We start from the raw sequence: 26,266 nt of genomic DNA on the forward strand, positions 1-26,266 counted from the left end.
TCCAATGCTGAGACCCTTTCTTCTATATCATTAGAAGCTAGGAAACTAACCACTTCATCTTCTCAAAAGGGTGGAGTGAGTAAAAAGAAGAGAAAGCAGGCAACCCCGTCAATCATAAATGAGAGTGGTGAGGAACAAACTGTACCTGAGTCACCCTTGGTCAAAAAGACAGAGAAGGTAAAAAAAACTAAGTTGACCACTCAAGTCACCTCTGCATCCCCCCAAAAGAATGTAGTTGTAAAACAGGGACAAGAATAGACTCTAGGGGCATCCTCTCAACAGGGTGTCTCTATTGAAAAGAGCACTCTCCCTAGTGTATCCTGTATAGAGTCTGCACAAACACTTAAACAAATTCAAGTGTATGGGAGGAGAAATAAGGATGGCACACACAAGGAGAACACTTCACTTGAAGCTCCCTCCTCTATTCATGGGGAGCTGCCAAAACTCCAATATGAGATTCAAAGTCTAGTTTCTAAAATTTCTTCATCCTATAATTAGATACTTGAATCTAATTCTCAAGTGTTGCCAACATCAAGTGACATGGTTCTATAAACTATGCTCACCACCCAAAAGCCAAATTTAGTGGGTGAGAGGCTACATGTTGGGGTAGACTTTGATGACACCAACACAAACATAGGGGTTTTATCAGTTTTCACTCAAGACCCTGTGATATATATAAATGCACCTTCATATGTAAATTAACCTTTATAGGTTGTTAGGTTTGAGGGTAGTATGTTAGGTCACACACACTGTAGAGGGGGGTGAATACAGTGTATAGCACAATCAAATCGAACTTTAATAACTCAAGTAACAGAAAACAAACTTTATTTAAAACAATAAACTCTGTTACAGTATAGAACTGTCCTCTCTCAGTGATGAACAAATATGACGAGAGCTGCTAGGGTTACAATGAGTAATCTTTTCGATAATGAGAACACTTATAGTATAAACCCTATGTTTGTGTTTATATACTACACAGTTACAAGATAATCGCTAATTGATATGAAATATAATTCTGCTTCCTAAAATATATCAATCAGATATCTTTTCTTCCAAGTATTCTATTCTTCATAGAATTCCTTCTTCATGCATATCTCTTCTTACGTTTGTCTTGATCTTCTTTTCCTTTCAATCAGCCGCCTTCCTTATCTGAACGTTTCCTTTAAGTCCTGATATTATCTTCTGATAAATATCTCCTGAACCTTAAGTACTGACGACTTAAGTTCTGACTTCAGTATAAGTGCTGATTTCAGTTAGGTACTGATTTGTCCTGTTTAAGTAAGATCTGAAAACTAAACATAAATCATATTAGACATGACATTATCAAATATATCTAACAATCTTCCCCAACTTGAAAATTAGCATAATATACAAGTTTAACAGATATTTGATGATGTCAAAAACATTAAGTACAAATGCATGAGAATTTGACTAGATAACTACAACTTACAGTCCTTAAAGCGTTACCAACTTTAACTTCTGATAACAACTTCAGTCTGTATTCATATCAGAATTTAAGCAGTTTTAGATCTTGACTTGGCTTTACTTTCTGATCTCTCTGATGTTAGGAGTTGTTCTGAGATAGTTCTTTAACAAACATCTCTCAGCATATCTGAGTTCATCAATCATCCTCCTTTTAGCATCTTTAAGTTCTGTAGAATCTTCACCAGTTTGAAAGATTGCAGCCCTGAGATCATTAATTTTAGCTTTCTTTATGTCCTGATCCAGTCTGATCAAATACGCCTTGTCAGACTCAAGATTGAATTCCACAGCCTTGTAACCCAGAAAGGTAGTAATAATATTAGCAGAGTTAGGCTTCATCTCAACTATATCACCCTTGTGATCTCTGTACTTTGGAAGATATGTGCTGTCAGACTTTACAGAATAAAGCCTTTTCTGTCTCTGAATTTGGCTCTTCAAATAGTTTGCAGCACTTTCTGTTATTTTGTCATTCACTTGAAGTAAGAATAATACATGTTCCAATTCTTTAAAATACTTCAGTGGAATGGCATTTTCCCTTATATGATAAACCCTACAATCTGTCATGAAGTACAACAAAATGTGTTCTTTCAAGTAGGTATGGTAAACCATCTGTACAGATTCTAGTCGATTCAATCTTTCAGGAGTTGCTCCAATACCTGGTTCACTTAAGGAAGTTGGATCATTGGTTGTGTTCTGTATTCTTCTTTCATCAGCACTAACCAATCCAGATTTATCTCTTGCTTCCTTTCCAGTAACCACTCTTGCTTCAAAACCATTTACAGCAGTCTTCAAAGGTTGAGTCTGTTTGTCTTTGGTGAATCCTGGTAGGAGTATCTTTGAAGGTTTAACATGAGCAATGTCAGAGGTTTCCTTTGATTTATCTTCTGATATCAAGTTAACTTGAGCTATGTCAGAGGTTACTTACTTCTTTGAGATATCAGAACTAACTATATCTTTACTATGAACAACTTGAGCCATGTCAGAGGTTGTCTTAGAAATTTTTCTTGAAGTCAGAGCAAGATCAGCATCTTCAACATTAATTTCTTCATTCACAGGAGGCACATAAACCTTGATAGGTTCACCAACTTTCTCTTTGCCCTTGGACCTTGGATCTATCTGTAATTGTGATTTAGCCTTGGTTGCTTCAGGATTTGTTCTCTCTTTTATCACAATGCCTTTTGCCTTTGGAAGTTTCTTTTTACCAACAGAAGCTTCAGATTTAGATTTGACTTTTTCTGACTTAAGTCTTGCTTCTTCTTCCATCAGACTCTCAAAGTCCATTCCTGGATTCTCCTTAAGAAATAACTGTCTTGATAATTCTTCATCAAAATCCAAAAGTTCATCAGAACTTATCCTTTTACCAGTAGCAAAAGTAATTCTTTTTCCAGCATCAGAACTTGTCCTTTGACTTGTAATATAAGTTCTTCTTGATGAGAAACTTCTACCTTGACCATGACCTCCACCCATTCCAGAGTTTCCCTGGTCATCTTTTTCATCATCATTCCCCTTCAGTGTCTGATCAGTTTTGTATTTGGACTTAATTACTTTCTCCCCCTTTTTGGCATCAGCAGGTAAGAGAAGAGAGACAAGCAATTCCACTGAGGCTTGGATTTTATCGAGTTGAGATTGCTGAGAAGCTTGATTTTTCAAAATATCATCAATCTAAGACCTTTGCTTCTCTTGGGTCTTCTCAATGTAAGCAACTCTGTCAAAGGTAGGTTGGAAGAATATTTTATTTTCAATTTTCTTAACCGTTTCTTGCTTGAGCAATTCTTCCTGAATTTTATGTAACTCTGCATAAGTTGTTGAATGGAGACCTTGCAGATGTCTAGTACTCAATGCAGTGACTCGAAGCTGTGTCTTGAAATCATCATTAATAAACATTTCATCAGCTTTTGCCAAGTGCTCAGCAAGAATCTTTTCAGATGGAGCAAAGGTAACTGAGTTCCATTCCTTAGTCCACTCCTATCCTCTAGGAGTTTCACTCCAAGGTACTGGTGCTGCTCTTGTAATAAACTTCTCAACTAGTTCAGATTTATGAACAGTTTGTTGAGGTGCGTGTCCTGAAGGACCAGCTTCATCAGCATCTGCATTAATAGCAGCATCACCAGTAGGATCAGCATTTGAAGCATCAGAATTGACAGAATCAGCATCTTCTGATAAAACAACAGTATGAGAAGCAATTGAGGCTTCAGCATCATCCTCCTAGTGTTGATCTGTTTCCAAGTTCTGATCAACAGCTACATCCTGATGCAGAGAAGGTGTTGTAGACAATTCTGGAGTTTGAGTAGCATCAGTAAAAGGTGTTGTTAATGGATTAATTGTTATTGGAGCTTCTAAGTAGAGAACCTCGGGCACAACCAGGTTGTGAATATCAATTTCAACACTTGTACCTGGGTCTAAAGGAGATACAGTTTCATGTACAGGAGACACAGATGGTGTGTTTGCCTTGTCTATAGCAGCTTCCTGAGTTGGGGATATTGGAGAGGGAGAGGCAATAGCTTCAGCAAATTCTGGTTCTTTTGAGATCAGAGATTCCTGATCTCCTTCCTTAGCTACTGCTTCCTCATCATCTGAAGCTGGCCTTTTAGCTCTCTGTTTCTTATATCTCTTTGAAGGTGGGGATTCCTTGGGAGGTTCAGCAAAAGTCATTCTACTAAGCCTTTTGAGAAGTTTAGATCTCCCAATTCCAGAATCCTTCTGAGAAGGGACCTTCTCAGCTTCTTTAACAACAGGTTCTGAGGCAGAAACCTGTTCCTCACTATCAGACTCATCTCTCAGAACAATCCTCCTTCTCTTCTGTGGTGTCTGAGGAACAGTCTTTGTCCTCTTGGGCTTGGAAGATGAAGGCTTCACAGTAGGTGCTAAGGATGAGGGTTGAGCTGTCTGTGAAGGTGTGAGATAAGTTTTAAGATATGTTCTGAGAGAGGGTTGAGGTATCGATGTATGTGTGGTATGTTCTGATGGTTGGTGTGGTGTTTGGGATGTGGTGGTAGGTTGAACATCAGGATAAACAGATCTATAGGTTTGAGGATCAGCATTTACCAGGATCTGTTTTACAGACTGAGGAATCTGTAAAGGTCTAACCACCGTTTTCTTAAGGTCAGCATTTACCAAGTCATTAAAAGCACATTTTGCAAGTTTAAAGGGTGGAAATAAGTCAGTGGTAGGTTGGGGTTCATCAGCAGCACAGAAATTATATATAAGCTGACAGAAACTAGCAAAGTAGACATCATTCCTATCCTATGTCATCCTATCCCCTATAAAACCTAACACATCACTTGCAAAATCAAAATGAGTTTGGTTTATAATAGCATACCCGATGTGCTGACTCATTATTGGAATGGCGTAGAACACTTATTCCCGAAGGCTTTAGTGATACAGTCGAAGTAAAAGCTCCATTCCTTTCTGATATGAGCTCGTTTCAACTGTCCAAGCTTAGTCAAACTCTTCTCATACCCCAAATTGGCCATGAGCTACTGTAGAACTGGTTCCTCCGGTGTTGAGAAAATGCAGCCTTCTGGTAAACGTAGAGCTTGACGAACTGTTCCAGGAGTTACCACATGTTCAGAATCATCCACTTCAAAAACAATGCTGGGAGTACCATTAGCACCGCCATTATCAAAGTGCCCAGTCCGCCAAAGTGTCAGAACTTGTTGGCTTGAAAAGACTGGTGGCTGGGTCAATGCATACTCAATTTCACTGTGTGCAAGAAGATCTTGCACAAAGTGTAACTCAGACGGAGCTTCATCATGATTTAAGATGGCAGCATAATTGTTGGGAACGAACTTGGCTCCATCGATGATCAAATCCTTAGGTTCCATGAGAAAAATTGAAAATTAAGGTTGCCTGTAAGGTGTTTGATAAAATGTCTGTATGAAAAACAATCATCAGGAGATGAGAGAGAGTAAAAGCAAAGAAAGAGAGATAAAGTGTAAGTAAAAGTAAATAAAAGATTGTATAATCTTCTCTCTCTCTTACTTATACTTGGTTAAAAAAATAACCGTTGGACAACTGTCACACATGCAGTAATAATGAATAGTTAATGGGCACGGGAAAACAGTAATCATTACTTGTCACATGCAGTTTTTCAAGGAAAAACTGTTCCACTTACCAAGTAATCCCATTAATTGAGGTAAGTCAGTTTTAATTCAAAATTTAAACTGTTCCCACTTATTTAATCATTTTTACTGCAAAACCAATATTCTATAAAAATATTCAAGTGTGAGAATGACCAACAAAAATAAATCAAGTAAACAAGTACTGATATTTTAAAACCAGAACTTAATTTATATCAGTAATTAAAATGGTCATCAGAATATGGATATTTCAGGATTTAAAAATTCAGCAGAATTTAAAACATCTCAGAGACAAAATCTTGCAAAATTATAAAATTCCATTAATATATTAAGAGAATACATTCATGAAATTTGAAATTTACATCAGAACATTACAAGACTGTCCTAAGCTACAAACTCCAACATCAACAGCTTTTGTCCTTGGCTAAGAAGCCGGACAAAGCTGATGATGAAGAAAAATAGGAAGAAGAAAACAAATTATGTCTTCTTCCGACTCTCTACAAAAAGAATAGCGAGTCGAATGATTCGCTCTTGTTGGCGGAGAGCTTCCAGCCTTTCTTCTTCCAATCGCTCCAGATGGCGATGGTAGTCCATGTAAAAGAACAGGAGGCCGAGTCCCAAATCTCATCAGGAATGACAGTCGCATGCCATTCCTGCTGCCAGTCCTCACAGCTCAACTCCATGTTGAAGGTCTCATAGTTTAAAAACATGTTGTAGTTGACCATGATTGTGTTGGTATGAAGGAAAAGAGAGTGAGTATGTGAGAAAAAAAATGATGTGTAGACTGATCTGAGGTGTTGGTTTATATAGGCAATAGAATGCCAGGAGATGCAAGGAAATTTAATGCTAACAGGTAGAAATAATTCTACCTCGTCTCCCTAGACTAGGAAGAAGAAAAACAGTCATTGGAAGTGTAAAACAGGGTTTAATGCGCACAAGAAACAAGTAAATATTACAGTGCATGTACGTGTTCTACAAACCCTAATTGTATTGACTGTTAATATCTCACCCGTACATATTCTGATTTAAAATAAGACTATTTCAGATTTTAACCACAAATAAGTCAAGTAGAGGATCAGAATTTAATATCAGCACTTAGACTTATATCAGAACTTAACAGTCATCAGAACATGATTTCTTAACTCAAAAAATGAATGCCTATCTCTGTGATTCTTCACACAAATTCTGATTTTGGTTCTTTAGAACTTATTTATCAGAACTTCCATCAGAACTTGTCCTCAGAATTTATGCAATCTGACACATAAACTGTTCATCTAAAACAACATTGAACGCCACAGTAATTTTCATCATTCATATGGAGTGTAAGTGTGTGCATTAAGCAAAATACCAGACAAAGAGTAAAGTCTGATTCACTTCAGTACATCTTAGAAATAAGGCATAACTAAGAACTTTACTAAAAATCTGTCATTTATTATGAAGTTTACTTTTGAATGAGTTCATGCACGAGTCCACCTCAACTGTTTTGTGCTTATTTTATGCATCTTTTGAAATTCCATTTTACAGTGGCTTCTCAGTGTAAGTGAGTCACGACTGCTTATCAGAATTTATGCTATTATCAGAGTATTTCTCCAGTAATCATAGAGTGTGAAAACTCACCAAGAAAAATAATTATTTGCTTTTCTGATGCATATTACTTAATACCAGCAATACACTTGGGTCATCCCTTCCACATTTTTACTCTAGATCTCAAAGGAGTACCTGATTTTTATTCCTTGATTCTTTTTCTTTTTCTTTTGATGAGTGAGGTTTATCAGCACTTAGTACATCCATTAGATTTACTAACATCAGAACTTAACAGATGAGAAGCATTATTCTAGTTTTTGACTTAGTAATAAGATATACAAAGTAAACGTGACTAAGCTCAATATAAGAATTTGATTGTCCACATAAATAATTACTTCTAACATGGGATCTCTAGTATGTTAAAGACTACTAGGTCAGTATCTAGCACAGTTATCCTCATTGGATTGAATAGACACAGAAACAGTATATCACTATCAGAGTTTAGAAATTCACATCAGACAACAATCAGTACTTAAGCAATTTTCAATTAAGCACAGAATACAAAAAGAGAGTAATTTCTATAAATACTGATCATAAAGTCTGATGCATCAGAACAAAAGCTAAGCAGATTTAGAGAAAGAACCTGAAACCATTCCAAGTTCATTTACCAATCTTGTAAAAGTAGCTTCACACAGTGGTTTTGTGAAGATATCTGCTAGTTGTTGATCTGTTGGAACAAATTGTAATTCCACTGTACCTTCATCCACATGTTCCCTTATGAAGTGGTAGCTAATGCTGATGTGCTTTGTCATTGAGTGTTGAACTGGATTACCTGTCATAGTAATAGCACTTTGATTATCACAGTAAATAGGGATTTTAAAATATGTTAACCCATAATCCAGTAACTGATTCTTCATCCAAAGAATCTGTGCACAACAGCTTCCTGCAGCAATGTATTCTGCTTCTACAGTTGATGTAGAAATTGACTTTTGTTTCTTGCTAAACCAAGAAACCAATCTGCCTCCAAGAAATTGGCAGCTTCCACTTGTGCTTTTTCTGTCAATTTTGCAACCTGCAAAATCTGCATCTGAGTAACCTATTAGTTTAAAATCTGATTCTCTGGGATACCACAATCCCAGATCAGCTGTTCCCTTAAGATACTTGAAAATTCTTTTCACAGCTGTTAAGTGAGGTTCTCTTGGATCTGCTTGAAATCTTGCACAAAGACAGGTAGCATACATGATATCAGGTCTACTAGCAGTTAGATAGAGTAGAGAGCCAATCATACCTCTCTAATCAGTAATATCTACTGATTTACCAGTATCCTTATCCAGTTTTGTTGCAGTGGCCATAGGAGTGGATGCACTTGAACAATCTGGCATTCCAAATTTCTTCAGCAAATTTCTGGTGTACTTGGTTTGAAAAATAAAAGTGCCTTCTTCATTATGCTTGACTTGAAGGCCCAGAAAATAGCTAAGTTCCCCCATCATACTCATTTGATATCTTGACTGCATCAGTTTGGCAAACTTCTTGCAAAGTCTGTCATTTGTAGAACCAAAGATGATATCATCAACATATATCTGAACCAGAAGTAAGTCCTTTCCATGGTTGAGGTAGAACAGTGTTTTGTCTATAGTTCCTCTGTTAAATCCACTTTCCAAAAGAAACTGAGCTAAAGTCTCATACCATGCTCTTGGAGCTTGCTTAAGGCCATAAAGTGCTTTATCAAGCCTGTAGACATGATTAGGATATTTGGGATCTACAAAGCCTGGAGGTTGTTCAACATATACTTCCTCCTCCAATTCTCCATTAAGAAAAGCACTTTTCACATCCATTTGAAAGACAGTAAACTTTTTGTGCGCAGCATAAGCCAAAAATATCCTTATGGCTTCCAATCTAGCAACTGGTGCAAATGTTTCATCATAATCAATTCCCTCCTATTGAGAATATCCTTTTGCAACCAACCTTGCCTTATTCCTTGTAATTATGCCATCACTATCAGTTTTGTTTCTGAATACCCACTTTGTACCAACAACAGATCTGTTCTTTGGTCTTGGCACTAGGGTCCAAACTTTGTTTCTTTCAAATCCGTTTAACTCTTCCTGCATTGCTTGCACCCAATCAGCATCTTGAAGAGCTTCTTCCACTTTCTTTGGTTCAGTCTGAGAAAGAAAAGAATTGTGAAGACATTCACTCGAAGTAGCTGTTCTAGTTCTGACACCTGCATCAGGATTTCCAATAATTAAGTCAGGTGTATGTGATTTAGTCCACTTCCTTGCAGATGGAAGGTTTTCTCTTAAACTGGATGCTCCCCCATGATCCATGCTATCTTCATCATCATTTTCTGATGCTCCCCCTGAAATTATTCTCTCTGAGTTGGATTCTTCAGAATTTAAGTTTTCAAAATTATCAGAATTTGGCTTATCAGAACTTGACGAATCAGAACTTGAAGAGCCAGATGTATGTTCTGATGCTTCTTGAGATGTGGTTGTATCTTGAGTATGCTCCCCTGCATAGGTGCATCTTCCTTTGGCGTAGTCACCACAGTGTCAATAACATCAGAGTTTATTCCATCAGAGTTTGCAGTATTAGGATTTAGACTGTCAGGATTTTCAGTATCAGAATTTAAGTCTTCATTTTCAAATCTCAGCTGATCATGATCATTGAAATCTTCAAGTCCAGTAATCTTCTTATCATTAAAAGAGACATTGATAGATTCCATGACCACTCTTGTTCTCAAGTTATAGACTCTGAAGGCTTTTGTGGAAAGTGGATATCCAACAAAGATTCCTTCATCAACTTTTAGATCAAATTTGGATAGTTGTTCAGGGTGAGTCTTAAGAACAAAACATTTGCATCCAAATACATGAAAATACTTCAGATTTGGCTTCTTTTTCTTCACCATCTCATATGGTGTCTTTCCTTGCTTGTTAATGAGTGTTGCATTCTGAGTAAAACAAGCAGTCTGCACAGCTTCAGCCCAGAAATAGGTTGGAAGTTTTGCTTCATCAAGCATTGTACGTGCAGCTTCAATGAGAGTTCTATTCTTTCTTTCAACAACTCCATTTTGTTGTGGAGTTCCAGGAGCAGAAAATTCCTGCTTGACTCTATGGTTTTTGCAGAACTCTTCCATTATCAAATTCTTGAACTCAGTACCATTATCACTTCTTATTATCTTCACAGAATCTTTGATCAATTTATCCAGTTGCCTGACATGATCAATCAAGATAGATGCAGTTTCACTTTTTGTGTGCAAGAAATACACCCATGTGTATCTGGTGAACTCATCCACTATGACCATAGCATATTTCTTCTTTGCAATAGACATGACATTTACTGGACCAAATAGATCAACATGTAGTAGGTGATAAGGCTCAAGAATTGATGATTCAGTCTTGCTCTTGAATGAGGATTTCCTTTGTTTAGCCTTCTGACAAGAATCACAAAGGCCATCAGGAGCAAATACTGACTTTGGCAGTCCTCTCACAAGATCTTTCTTGACTAGTTCATTTATATTGTTGAAATTTAAATGAGAGAGTTTCTTGTGCCAATTCCAGCTTTCTTCAATTGATGCTCTACTCATCAGACAGATTACAGAACCATCAGTACTTGTTGAAAGCTTGGCTTCATAGATGTTACCATGCCTGTATCCTTTCAAAACAGCTTTTCCTGTAGATTTACTAATAACTTCACAGTGTTCTTCAAAGAAATCCACATGATAACCTCTGTCACAGATTTGACTAACACTCAACAGATTGTGTTTAAGTCCAGAGACCAGAGCTACTTCTTTAATGATGACATTCCCAAGATTGATATTGCCATATCCCAATATTTTTCCAATGTTGCCATCTCCATAAGAAACACTTGGCCAGCCTTCTCCACAAAGTCTGATAGCAGGGCTTTATTTCCAGTCATATGTCCTGAACATCCACTGTCCAGAACTAGGATGCTTTTCCTGTTGCCCTGCAATCACAAAGACCACTAATGATTAGTTTTAAGGACCCAGACTTTCTTGGATCCTTTGGCCTTATTAAGTTTGTTAACATTAGCAGCGGATTTAGTATCAGAGTTTATGTTAACATTTTTCTTATCAGAATTTATACTATCAGACTTTGAATCAGAACTTACACTAGAAGGAACAATGCTAACTTTCTTTAAAGAAGGTTTTATTTGATAATAATCATAATACAGACTATGATATTCCTTACAAGTATAAATGGAATGCCATAAACTACCACAATGAAAATAAGGATTTTGTGGCTTATATCTAACAGACTGACTCTTAACTCCTGATTTTGAAGGTAAGGAGTTTATGTCCTTATTCTTCCTGCAAAAAGAAGCCAGATGGTTAGAACTTCCACAGTTATGACATGTTTTTCTAGGAGCATCAGGAACAGGCTTATAATCATTGCTTTTATTCACACCTTCCTTTCCATTCCTATTTTTCCTAGGTGATTTTATCTTGTTTGCATTCCTAACATCTTTCAGCTTATGCTTAAGATGCTTCTTTATCATTAAGCCTACGTTTACTTCAGTTGTCTTTTCCTGTTTTAGTTTGTTAGAAGTTAATTCCTTTTTAACTTCTGATTTCTCATTATCAGACTTTACAGCTACAAACTTAACAGGCTTTAACTTAGATTTTTGATTAACAACTATATGCTTAATTTCTACAGTTCCTTTATCATTCTTATCATCTCCATAACCTAAGCCCTCTTTCCAGTTTTCACTACTTAACAAATTCTGAGTTGTTCTGCCAGAGTTAGTCCAAGTCCTGATAATCTCTCTTTCCTTTTCTAACTCAGCTTTTAGAGATTCATTCATTTTAAGCACTTCATCCCTAACATAGAAAGCATCATCTCTATCTTTCTGAGTTTGATGGAACATGACTAACTCTTTTTCTAAATAATCATTCCTCTTTTTGCAAGCAAGATTTTCAGAAGTTAATCTTTCACATGTTAAAGTTTGATCTCTATAGCTAATGAACATGGTTTTAAGATATCTTCTCAACTCATTAATATCATCAGTATGAAAGGCATAAGTAGTTTGAGGTACCTTTAACTCAGCAGCTTCAAAACTACTTTCAGCACTTGCCATATCAGCATTTGCCATCAAGGCATAATTCTCCTTACTTTCAGAATCTGAGGTGTTTGTCCAGCTTTTGTTCTTTGTGACAAGAGCCTTGCCTTTGTCACTCTTCACTTTCTTACAATAAGGAGATATGTGACATTTCTCACCACAGTTGTAGCATTTGACATTTGTATAATCTCCTCTATCAGACTTTCCTCCTTTGCCCTCAGATTTTCTAAAATTCTTCTTATCAGAACTTGCACCTTTCCTGGAAAACTTCTTTCCCTTCCTGAACTTCCTGTATGCAATCTTTATGATTCCTTTCACCATAAGGGCACACAGCTTCATCATCTCTTCATCAGCATCCATCTCAGGCAAGCTTTCAGATTCTGAGTCATCATCACTATCAGAACTTGATGACTCAGTATCAGACTTTGTGAAGAGAGCTTTACCCTTTCCTTTCCTTGAGGTAGCTACCTTGGGGGATTCTTCTTCAGCCTTAAGAGCAACTGTCCTTGACTTTCCTCCTTTCCTCTTGCTTCTTTGTTCCATCTCAAGTTCATGAGTCTTGAGCATCCCATAAATTTCATCAAGAGTCGTTTCATCAAGATTATAGTCGTCTCTTATTATTGTTGCCTTCAAATCCCAGCTTTAAGGAAGAGCCAACAGGAATTTAAGGTTTGAATCTTCAAGATCATACTCCTTATCAACCAGTGACAAATCATTCAAGAGTTTGACAAATCTATCATATAAATCAGTCAATGACTCATTAGCCTTTGAGTCAAAGTGTTCATACTCTTGAGTGAGTATTGTCTTCATGTTCTTCTTAATCGTATCAGTTCCCTGACATCTTATTTCCAAGGCATCCCATATCTCCTTTGTAGTCTTGCAGTTTATTACCCTGTTTGACATTAAATTTTCAATGGCACTATGCAGTAAGTGTCGTACCTTAGCATCCTTAGCAATTGATGCGATATCTTCAGCAGTGTAGTCACTCTTCTCCTTTGGTACTGACTTTGCTGCTTTACCTGCAACTGCAACTGCGAGCTTGGTTGGTTTGTGAGGCCCTTCCTTGATTCTATCAAGATATTCTGGATCTGTAGCTTCCAGAAACATAGTCATCCTCACCTTCCATATGGGATATTCTGATGGTCTCAATATGGGAACTCTAATAGTCTCATATCGGCTTTGGATTTGTGTCTTTGGAGGTTCTTCAGTTTTGGTGAGCTTAGTTGGAGTTTCTACTTCAGACATGATTATTTTTGGATCTTAAACTGTTTGTGTGTTAACAGATAGGCTCTGATACCACTTGTTAGGTCACACACACTGTAGAGGGGGGGTGAATACAGTGTATAGCACAATCAAATTGAACTTTAATAACTCAAGTAACAGAAAACAAACTTTATTCAAAACAATAAACTCTGTTACAGTATGGAACTGTCCTCTCTCAGTGATGAACAAATATCACGAGAGCTGCTAGGGTTACAATGAGTAATCTTCTCGATAATGATAACACTTATAGTGTAAACCCTATGTCTGTGTTTATATACTACACAGTTACAAGATAATCGCTAATTGATATGGAATATAATTCTGCTTCCTAAAATATATCAATCAGATATCTTTTCTTCCAAGTATTCTATTCTTCATAGAATTCCTTCTTCATGCATATCTCTTCTTACGTTTGTCTTGATCTTCTTTTCCTTTCAATCAGCCGCCTTCCTTATCTAAACGTTTCCTTTAAATCCTGATATTATCTTCTGATAAATATCTCCTGAACCTTAAGTACTGACGACTTAAGTTCTGACTTCAGTATAAGTGCTGATTTCAGTTAAGTACTGATTTGTCCTGTTTAAGTAAGATCTGAAAACTAAACATAAATCATATTAGACATGACATTATCAAATATATCTAACATAGTACTCCTGAGGGGGAGCTATCTAAATCCTCTCCAATTTAATTGGAGGTTCCTCTTGTGGGAACAACTCTCCTCACAATCCTAACTGAGATTGCTCTCACAGTTGAAGCTAGGAGTTCAATTGCCAATGATCCTGTTATAGGGGAGGCAAGTACAGAACTTTCAAGTGACAGTGTTTTGAAAGAAACACAAGGGTTTGAGGCTAGAGTACATGACAGTAACCTAGCTAACTCTCCTCCAATTCAAATGGAGGTTCCCACTACAAGTGTGGAACAACAAACTGCCATAACCATAGCTCAGGTTGTGAGTCAAACTGTGACATTTGTCACAGGTGGTTCTAATGATGCAATTCCATTAACCTCAAATTCTTCACAACCACTATCACACCATTTTCAACAGTCATTGCCAAATGCTCAACCTCAATAAAGCACTGCGGATGATCTTCTTGTTGATTAAATCTCTGGTCTTGCCAACATCTCACAGCATCTTCTCACTTCAGACATGAGCAATCAAGATTATCAGGCTATTCTGCTCACCTACAATGAAGAAGTTGAAAAACAGAAGCATAAAATAGTCAATGAAGCTGAGCAAGATGGGAATATGGATGCTTGTTTATCAAAAGACTTCAGATTAGAGATGGATCAGGTATTGGATAGGTTTAGAGATGAATACGTCACCATATTGGGAAGTAATGCCAAGGTCCTGACTCCTCAAGAGGTTTATGATGCAGTCAATGAAGTGTACAAGGCTCAACTCAAGGCTTTTCACCTATTTGGTAAAGCTCTAAAATTAACATTGACTGGTCATCAAGACAAGATCAGGAAGCTGGTGAGAAGTAAGATGGAAGAGATTATTCCTTCTCAAGTCAAGATCACTTCAAAATTCCAACATTTTGCTGACCAAATGGCAAGATTTGATCTGACTTCTATGGAAAAAGATGTCAAAAATCTCAGATAATCTTTTATAGCTTTGCATGAAGTGGTTCAACATCACATTATTAACTCTAATGACACAAGGCTAAAGCTAGACCAACTCCACCAAAGCAGATATAAGCCTTCTGCACTTCTCATGGAGGATATCAAACAGGTTGTGCAAGATATCTTTGGCACCTCTCTTTCTTCAAGTTCTTAACAACTTATCTCCACATCAACGAATTTACAGATTCAATCTATTCAAGGTCAAGTTTCTACTCTTCAGTCAGCCAATGAATCTTTAACATCTCAAGTCTCCCACCTCACAACAATGGTAGCAAGTCAACAAGCTGATATACAGACCTTGCTGGACTCTCACAAGCACTTATAAATGCATAATTTTGTGCTTTTGGGATCCATCATGGGAAAACTCAACATTTTATTGCATGCACTTCCTGAGGTTATACGGCCAGAAATACCAACTCCCCTACTCATGCCTGTCACCAAGACTAGGGGGAGATAAAAGTTAGGATTCAACAATCCAAGGATGCTGGTAAATCAAAGGATCCTAGCAAAACATCAACTCACACTGGTCAAAGCTCTTCAAAAGCTTAATTATCTAAAGATGTTGGGAAAGACGGATTTATAAAAGCTGTAGAAGGGCCTTGTCAAGATCAAGAATTTAATAAATTTATGTCAGTCTTAAGAGTGTCTCTTCACAAAAATTATGTAACCTACAAAAGATCATTGGCCAATAACATCAACTTTATCAGAGTGGTGATTGTCAAAGCTGATAATTTTTTAGAGAAAATGATAGTTGCAAATGTGAATGACTGTGGCCTGGACAGATGTCTACAGGTGTCTCTCACCAATCTTCAAAAATTGAGAGCATCTGAGCTGGAAGTAGTGATTAAGAAAGTACATACAGTAATTCCAGAGGACACCCAACTGCTAAAGGAACTCAAGAATGCTCAAATAGTTGTTTTTCCTAAAGCCTATCTTCATCCATGCAGGGGGATTGCCTACATCCGTTCACAATCTAGGAAATGCAGATTATTCACAGTACCAAAGAATTGTGTAAGAAAAATGTGAGATTGATAATGACCTTTGAAACTGATCTCAAGACCAAGATAAACAAGAAACCTGAATATGAGGAAATGATCAAATTTTGGGGAGATATCTTCAAAATGCAGAGACCATGTTTCCAATTTCAGATTATAACTTAAAGGATGACAAGGATGATAATGAGCAGAAGCAAGATGATCAACCACTTTCTGGCTCAAATCCAAGTCAATCTTCTAAAGCAACTGGTAGCAAAGAGAAGAAGCATGATGAGAAGAAGGGAGATGATAAGAAAAGAGGAGAAGAGAGAAGAAGGAAGATGGCTCAGAACCACAAAAGCAAACCCTACAAATCCAAATCAATCAAGCTCAATCCTCTAATCCAACAAACTCAAACACTATACCATCTCAAACCTATAAGCCCAAATTTCTGTATAAACAAACTGCTAACACCTTACTGAAAATACCAATCACCTCAAGCCAAACCTCTCTAAAGAAAATCTCAAACCTACCTTCTTTTAAGCCACCAACCAAAACTCATTACAAATAAGAAAATGCAAGTTATTGAGAGGGCCATTTGGAACTGCTTTAATCAAAAAGATTTTCTACCTCTGAACTGGTGCATCACAGATGAAGACTACTTTCAATAATTAGCTGAAGAAATGGTCAAAGTTTGGGTTGTATCTTTAAGAGAAGTAAGAATCTACTATCAAGATGGATCCTACACCTTAATTGGCATAAACTTAATGGATATATTTTCAACCACAGAAATAAAGAGGGTGATAAGCTTACTGAAGGATAAGGATGGCGGTACACAGGCATGGAGGTCTGTACTGGTTGTGTGGTTGGTAGTAAGGGAAGAAAGAAGAGCAAGAAAAAAGGATGAAAGAGAAGTGAGGACAAGAAGGTATATTGAGGAGATAGAAATGTTTATTAAAAAATCTGAAGAACTTAAGGCAAAGGGGATGAGCAGAATTACCAAGGATGGATAATTTCTAAATATCAAGGTTGGCATATTCTCAAGATTTAGGGTTGGTTTATCGAATGGTTATCCATTAGATGATAAGCTCAAGATTTTAAAAGCTCTAAGAGGGACACCAATTATAGAGGAACTAGAAGTACATGTGAAGTTAAAGGACCTCATTAGAGAAGAAATAGGAGATGAGAATTTTTTTAATGAACGTACCTATCTAACTCTTGAAATCATTCAATATATAAAACTTGTACTTCTGTCAATTTTTTATGTAATGTTCTATTGTTCATTGTAACTTGGGATTAGTCATGTTATCGGGCATGAATTTGTGATAAGAAATCTTCTCACAAATTGGGGGAGATTGTTGTGCAAGACATGCTTATACTATAATAAGACTAAGTCAAATTGACAGTCCGAAGAATTAGTTGTGTGATAATCTTAATTTGTATTTTGTACTGTATTACTTGAGTCTGTAAAAATGTCAAAAATTAAAGTGAAGTATTTTTCTGTAAACAGTCTCAAGCCTAAGAATAAACTCTAGAAGAAGATTCAGAAGATCATGCCTCGGAGAAATTGTGAAGAACCTTGGAGTTGAATAAATCTGTTTTAGGAAAAATATTTTAAGTTAAGATATCTAGAAGTCACAGATCAAGTCATATAGAGAAGTCATTCGAGAACTCCAAAATGACTTATTGAGAAGTCCAAAATAGCTTATAGAGAAGTCTCAGAGATATCGACAAGACAAATGAAGACATGAAGATTGGAGATATCGGCAAGTCATTTCTGCATTAGACAACTCAGAGATATCGACAAGTCAAAATGAAGATATGAAGATTGGAGATATCGACAAGTAAATTTTCTCATTAGAGATCACAGAAATATCGACAAGTCAAACTGCCTATAGAGATCTCAGAGATATCGACAAGTTAATTCTATATGCAGAAATTTGGAGACCTCGACAAGCCAGGTTCACTTATAGAGAACTCAGAGACCTCGACAAGTCAAAACACTTATAGAGAACTAAGATATCTCGATAAGCCATTATACTTATCGAGATGTCAGTTCTCTATAGTTCAAACTGGAGATCTCGATATAAACCTCAAGTACATAATGCAGACCAGTTAAAGATCCAAGATTGTCAATCAACAAACAAATCAATCACTGATTTGAAAATTCTACAAAAGCAGCTTGAAGAGTACAAGATCAAAGGCCAAGAATAATTGACAAGTGAAAGTCACAGACATGCACGATTTGCAAAGATCTACTAAGCCAGAAATGTAAAGCTTTAGATAACTTAAAGTAGGGTTTAGTGCATGTTATTGCATGCTGTGTAAAACCTGTGTTTACTGAATTATAAAGTAAACACTGGTCCTTTATTTTTAGAGTAACAAACAGATCTAAATTTTATTGTAACTCTCTCAAGAAAGAAGCTGAGTTCTTTATCAATAAAGAACCCTGAAATTTGTAGCAAGACATACTTGATTTTAATACAAAATTAAGTGAGTTTTGAAGATACTATATTTATGTGCATGTTTATTAATTCTGTTTAAACACTATATCTGTACAAGTTAAACTATTTTGTTCACCATATCCAAAATAGTTCAAAAAGCCTAAAAATATCTAAAACACATTCACCCCTGTGTTATATTCATGCCTAACATTTCATCAAGTTCATAATTATCCCTTATGGATGTGACCTTAAAGTCCCACTTTTTAGGGAGTGCAAGTAGAAACTTCAAGTTTGAGTCCTCTAAATCATATTCCTTGTTGACAAGCGACAAGTCATTTAACGGCTTTTGAAATCTGTCATAGATCTCAGTTAAGGACTCATTATCTCTTGAGTCAAAATGCTCATATTCTTGAGTAAGTACTTTCCTCTTGTTCTTCTTGATAGTAGTGGTACCTTGACACTTTACTTCTAAAGAATCCCAAATTTCCTTTGCTATTTTATATTCAATAACCTTATTGGACATAACACTATCAAGAATGTTATGCAAGATATGTCTTACTTTTGCATCTTTCATAATAGATGAAAGATCTTCAAGAGTATAGTTCTTCTTATCCTTATCAACCATCTTTTCTTCTTCTCCTGCAACAGCAACGGCTGCCTTCATTGGTATATGAGGACCATCTTCTTATAATCCAGGTTGCTAAGATTGGAACTTGGAAATAACTCAACAGTTTTCCGGTGCAAATAGTATTGGTGTAGTTTAGTTTCAATAAGAGGAGCAAGCTCTAGGTGGAAGGGAGGCCGACCCACCTCTCCATGTACTGCCGCTCCTTCGGAGGAAGAGGGTCCTTCACCGCCCCCAAGTTCCTTAAAATTAAAAGAGGGCGCTTGTTCGACCCTAGGATTGGAACCTTGATAGCTTCATACATACTCATATTACTGCTAATCTGTGATGTGGCTGAGGGTGGTGGTGGATTCTGTGGAGCTTCTTTTTCTGCCATTAAAGATTGATTTTCAGATCTTAAACTGTTTGTATATCAATAACAAGCTTTGATACCAATTGTTAGATCTGTAATCAATTGTAGAGGGGGTGAATACAGTTTATGCAAACAATACGATAAAGCTTTAACGGAATCAACAATTTTTATATTAATCTGATAAAAATTGTCACACAAGTACTCTCTTAAAGGATGAACAATAATCTTTGAGAGCTGCTAGGTTATCTGAAAGATATAACAATTCTTTAACGCTTCTCTTAAAGAGTAAACCTAATATGTGCGTATATAGTGCACAGTTACACAATCAATAAGAAATAATACATATCCATGTATGGTTGCTTCTGATATAAAGTCCTTAACCGCCTTGAATTCTGCAATCCTTTTCCTTCTCGAATATCTCTTGAGTGACTAAGTCCTGATGACATCAAATGTTGATCATCAAGTACTGATGACATCACCTTCAGTAAGTACTGATATTAAGTCCTGATAGTTTATATCATGATATCATCAATTATATCTAATAAATATATATATAGAGGAAAGTAATTAATGACCTCCTTTACCATTAATCAAATTAATTAGGCCAAAGGTTTTTTGTTAGTACTACCGTACTACAGCAGATTGTAGGTTAATTATTAAATATTATTTTAATAATAATAATAGTATCTTATAAGTCTCTCAAAAAACCTATTTTAACAATGCCTAATATATTAACAAAGGTAATAATATCACAAGATTTATGTTATAATATTACTTGTTTTTTAAAATATTATTTTGTAGAATAAACCATATTTTTGAACTAAATTGTATTTTTAATTATAAAAAAAATAAAAAAATATGGTTGACCCATTTTTTGACCCAAACCCATTACAACCTTAACCAAATTTAACCCAATTTTAAATTAAATATGGGTTTGGGTCAAAACCCAACCCAAACCCAAATTTATTAACCCAAAATTGACCGAAATCCATTTTTCACCACCCCTATGTGCACCCCACTACTTACCCCAAACTTAAGCGTTTACGTACTAAGCTCAAAAGTAAATAATTAAAATTCTAATCATCAACAAGCGGTGACCCCTCAAGAAACAAGTATATCTAAGTCTCATTTCAAAAGCATAATTAGTGTGTGTTAAAAAAATAAGCCCTACACAAATACACTACGCATGTAACATCTTTAGCATGTGATCATAACAAGATTTAGTCAACAACAAGGTACACATAAAATCATCATAGGTCACCAACTTTGACTACTACTAATTTGTGATCATGTTATGATATGAAACGAAAGTAATATAAAATATATTTATATGATACAATGTAATCTATATGATTTCTTTTATATTTTTTAATATAATACAACAACTGAAAACACATCCCCATATTAAATGGGTCAATGTCTTCAATGACACACTAAACTAATAATTCTATAATATAAAAGAATGAAAGAAATACTCTATATGCATAAACAGGAAGTGTCATGGTCCATGACTAGTTTGATTGAGGCTACTTAAATTTGTAGTGCTTCTTTTGTTTGTATAGTTATGTTGCATGAGCATGTTAATCAACTACATGAGAATTCCAATCCTGTACATGATCGTCACGAAATGTTGCGTGAGCATGCTAAACCCCTGAAAATCAAAAGTGATTTTCTTTTTTATTGCATGACCATACCAAAATATGTGTGAGCATGTCAATGGTCTGTGTGACCATCTCCACAAGTTGTGTGATCATGCTATACATATGAAACAGATGCGTGAGTTTTCTCCTTCTAGGGTGTGACTGAGCTACACAATTAAGTAACCATGCTGTTAGGAAAAAATAACAGCGCTTTTTCTTCTTTGCATGAACATGCCAAGTTCTTTGCATGATCATGCAAAATCTTCAAAAAGAAGTAGTGACTTTTTCTCTTGTCCAGTATGAGCGTGCAGAGAGCTGTTGTGAGCAAGCTAATTACTTCAAAAGCAATCGAGCTAGATATTTTGCGCAGCATGGGCATACTAAATTTTTGCATGAGGATACCATGAATAGATTAAAGGAGTAGCGTTTATTGAAAGAGAAACACCAACTAATAACATGAACAAGTGAAACAGAATTGCATGAACATGCTAAATTGTTAAAATATCACAGTAGGTGTGAACTTAGACATCGTAAATTTGTCATGAAAGAGCATGATTATGCTTAAAACCTGCGTGACTATATCATAAGATGAATAATTGCACGTAGCCTCTATAGCCTGTTGCATGAAAATGCCAAAAAATGCGTGATCATGCAAAATTGTTAAAATCTAGCAGAGGAAGTAGTTTTCTGATTGGTTCCTACTATATGATCATGTTGGACACCCTGCGTGATCATGCTAGTTTTCCATTCTTATCCAAAACCATTCAAAACACGTGAATCATTTCAAGGATACACATCACGACAACATGTGGGAGTCAAAAAGATAAAAAAAATCTAACTAACACTATAAAATTGGGTTGCCTCTTAATCAGCGCTTCTTTAACATCGTTAGCTCGACATATACATACAAGTAACATTGTTAATAAGGTGAAAAGCAAATAAATGCAAGTGCCTACGAATCAATATTCTAATTATAATGTACAAACATACCTTCAATCCATAAAAATATAAGAAAATTTTTATGATCCTCACTTTCATAAGAGACCTTGAATAATCAAAATAGCAAGAAAAATCATCAGAATAATCATCATAAGTACGACTTATAAACTACTCCCAAACTGGATCCATATATTCCTGTTAGGTCCCAATTTGTTTGTAGAAGGGGGGGTTGAATGCAAACAATACCGTTTAATCGAATAAAATGTGGAATAAAATTGTGAAACAAAATTCAAGTTAAATAAAACTTTTATTAAACTTGAAAGGTGTTACAACTACGGTATCGGTTACAAGGGATTAATCTCAAATCAATTATTACAAATTTAGAATAAATTCGACATGAACTTTTTCTATTTTTGTAATTAAAAGATCAAATGCTAAATGCGATTTGAGATTAAGTTCTAGGGATTTTAATCCGCTAGATTGATACACAAGAACAAGATAAGTATTTCTAGTTGATTGGATTTAACTTTACAATCTAGAAATTGATCTTGAAGTTGCAGAAGAGATGTAATATTTTTCTGCTCCTTTTTCTTTTTGTTCTTGAGTATGTTCTGTTTGATTGCTTTTTTGTGAGTGTTTTTGAATTGGATGCTTCTGCTTCTTTTAATCAACACAGCCGAGATTAATGAACTGGTATGACAATCCTTTGTCCAATAAGACTTTCGGTGTGACAATCTTTAGAGCTAGCAAGACAATTAAAATGAACTAGCAAGACTTTCGGTATGACAATCAATTGTCATACCGATTGTCATAGTAGTACAAATGAAATTGTCTTACTGAATTAATAAGTGATTTTAATCTAAATAATAATTCCATCAAGACAGTCAACTGAATTAGCATGACTTTCGGTATGACTATCAATTGTCATACCGATTGTCATACTAGTACAATTAGTTGTCTTTTTAGAATTAAAACAGATTTTAACCAATTAAAATTCTGTAAATCCTTAATATTAATTCTAAATTAATTAATCAATTTAATTCAATTAATCAATAAATTAATCCTTGCAGATATAATTTATTTTCTTAATTAAATTATATGACTTAATTAATTAATAGAGAATTAATACTAACCCTGAGCAGCATCCATTCTGCTGACAATCTTCTGAAAGTCACTGAGACTTATGAATCAATTCCGCCACTTCAATGCTGACACTCGATGTACTGTCTGGTTCATGAGTGACTAACTTTGGTGACGTTTCTTCATGTCTTGACTTTGATATTCTGATTGAATCCTTGTAATAAATGATACCTTGACGAGATCTCTGTCACTTGATTAAATCCACGATCTTGATTTATATCACTGAGGCATGATCAAATTCTTGAACTTCTTCCAGTGAATCTTCAAGTCTGCAGATGAACAATGTTTCTTTATTCTTTGACAGATGTTACTTTGTGAGATCTCTCTGATGATTAATCCAGTATTTACTTATTACATTCTTATTTGAGTTGAGTTAAATACTCGAATAAACGAGTAGGCTATGACATATGCCTTTCAATCTCCCCCTATTTGCTTGTTAGACAATAACAACAAATACCTAGAGGATAACTCAACTAACAAATAAGAAAAAGATATAAACAGTAATGTAAAGTAAATAGCAGAAAAGTTCTGGATTATATTTAACATTTTCCAGATTCCAAATGAAATTTACAAGTGAATACAAGATAGATGTTCCTCTAGCCTGAACATATAACTACATTAGACTATCTTGATTCATAAAGCTCTAATCATATTACATTGAGTTTGAGCTAATTGACTTCAGTTGTCTTCTCTTCTGACTTCACCTTCTTCTAAATCTTGAAGCAATTCCTTGTCAAAGACACAATCCTTTTCTGAAGTGAAGCTTGCAGGTCTGACTGGTTGAACTCCAACTGACTTCAGCTTATTCTTGAGTTGATTGTACCTTTTAACATTCTTTTCACAATAAGCTTGAATCAAGTCAGTAGCTTGAGTCTTCAACATGGATGAATATCCAGCAGTTCTCAAATGATGTTCCATCCAGACCAGATGCTTAGCTGAGTAGTCTTTAAGAGATTGTACATCTAGCTGACAGATTTGAAGACAATCAGACTTAAAGAATCTCACCTGATGAGGATTGTTGACCACTTGAGGACTAGCCCTGCTGGCAAACTCTTTAAGCCTTTCTCGAAGAACTTCATTCAATTCTGAGCTTCTTTTGACTTTGTTTAAAAGAACCCAAATCTCTGACAAAGAACGATTCTCAAATAGATGAAGTGACACCTTGAATGATCCTTCACTCTGACAATATACAAAAATGCTCATCTCATTTAGGGATCTATCAAAAGCAGCTGTGATCCTTGAGACTTCAGTCTTGATAGCATTCATGTACATGTCATTGTTAGGATTTGAGATTTCCAGCTTGTCAAGAAGATGTAAGAACTGCCTATCATTGTTAGTGCTCAGCTGAGGCATATCGAGTACTCTCCTAGCTTCATCCCATTTTTCACCAATCTTTAGTCTGACATCTCTTCTCCTTTCTTGAGCCTTAATGTCATGAAGACGTTGCTTTTGAAGAGTTTCTGTTCTTTGTATGTCTTTCCTCCTGTCAATGATCTGAGAGACCTTCTTGAGTTCAGCTTCTTTTCTTTTCATCTCTGACTGCTCCTTCTGAAATTCTTTCTCAAACATAGGATCCACTGTATCTTCCTCTTCCCAATCTTCAAAATCACTTTCCTCTTCAGCTTCAAATAACCCATCTTTATCTTCCTGAACTGGTTCAGTGGGAATGTCAAAAATATCAAAGTCATCCTGTTCTCCACTGTAGTAGAGATCATCAGCCTTTCCTTTGTTTCCAGCAGAGGTATCTTTTTCTTTCCCTTTGGCACTACTCCCTTTCTTCTCCCCCTTAGTTGAGGGATCCTCTTCTGATCTTCCTTTGGAACCTCCATCACCTCTAGAGCCTGATCCTCCACCAGACGGTCCTTCAAAATAAGCTCTTTGTTCTTCATTAGGGCAATGAGAATTCTTGATCATGTAATATAGGTGCTTCATCCCTTCATTGAGATGTTCCATGCCCGTCTCTATCTTTAGAAATCTTGAGGAGTCCAGTGAATGATTCATCTCAACGAGGTCTTCAAGAGAAGTCATTCTTGTGTGTAGAGAGCAGAAGTTGGATATGTCATCAGCTGATAAAGTTGGAGTATCCTGAATAGAATTGAGCTTTGGTATTACAGTGGTCTTTAGATCTGAGATGTCATTTCTTATGATTGCAAGCTGATTGTTGACAGAGGTGGAAGAAGAAGACCGTTCAACCACTTGTGCTTTGAATGCTTGAGCTTCAGCTTGGCTTTTAGCAAGTTCTTCTTTTAGGGCAGCAATCTGAGCTAACAGGTTTACAGTATCAGTGTCTGTGTGTGCTCTCACCTGAATTTCACTCGTGTTTGGTTTACTCATCTCACGTGCATGTGTTTCTCTCAATATAATTGCTCGTGAGGAGTCTTCCTGTTGCTGTTCTTTTGTACCTGCATTAAAAATCACCCTAGCCTCTTCAAGAGAGGTCAGTGGTGGTGCAATGGGAATTCGCGAGTCCCGATCCTCAGTCAATACTATCAAATCTTTTGGAATAGATGTCTGAATTGCTTCAGGGATAGATTGACCGAGTTGCCCTCCACTTTCTCCAGATAAATCTGCGAGTGGAGAATCCCATAAGGGAGCCAGAGGTGTTTGATCTGGGAGGGGAGAAAATGACTCTATTAAGGATGGCGGAGAGTCAGATTTTCCCTCTGAAGCATGTGACTGCTCTTCTGCCGTAACTATGGCAGGCACTGTAACCGACTCTACGTGCACTCCTCGCTGTGTGTCCTGAGTATGATCTGGGGAAGTGTATGGTTCCATTGTGAGTAATGGAATTGTGCTTGACTCAGTACAAGATGCCATGGCCCTATGGCGAATTTCAATAGATGCATCCTGTTGAGAGAATGCCTCTAGAAACTGTTCATTGGCCATTTCAAAGTCCATGTCCTGTTGGGAGGACAAGGATGGGCTTTCAGATGCCTCAGAATATGTTTTTCTTTTCTTAGGAGGAGGCAGAGCTGAGGGTTCACTCATATTTAACAATATACTACTTCCTAGTAATCTCCTGGGTAACATTTTAGACAGTGGGGGAGAGGTTGAGATAGAATGAGACTCTGTGTTTGGCTCTATGACCTGGGATTGAAGTTGTGG

Source organism: Apium graveolens, chromosome 5, assembly GCF_009905375.1.
Source record: "Apium graveolens cultivar Ventura chromosome 5, ASM990537v1, whole genome shotgun sequence".
Classification (NCBI taxonomy): domain Eukaryota; kingdom Viridiplantae; phylum Streptophyta; class Magnoliopsida; order Apiales; family Apiaceae; genus Apium; species Apium graveolens.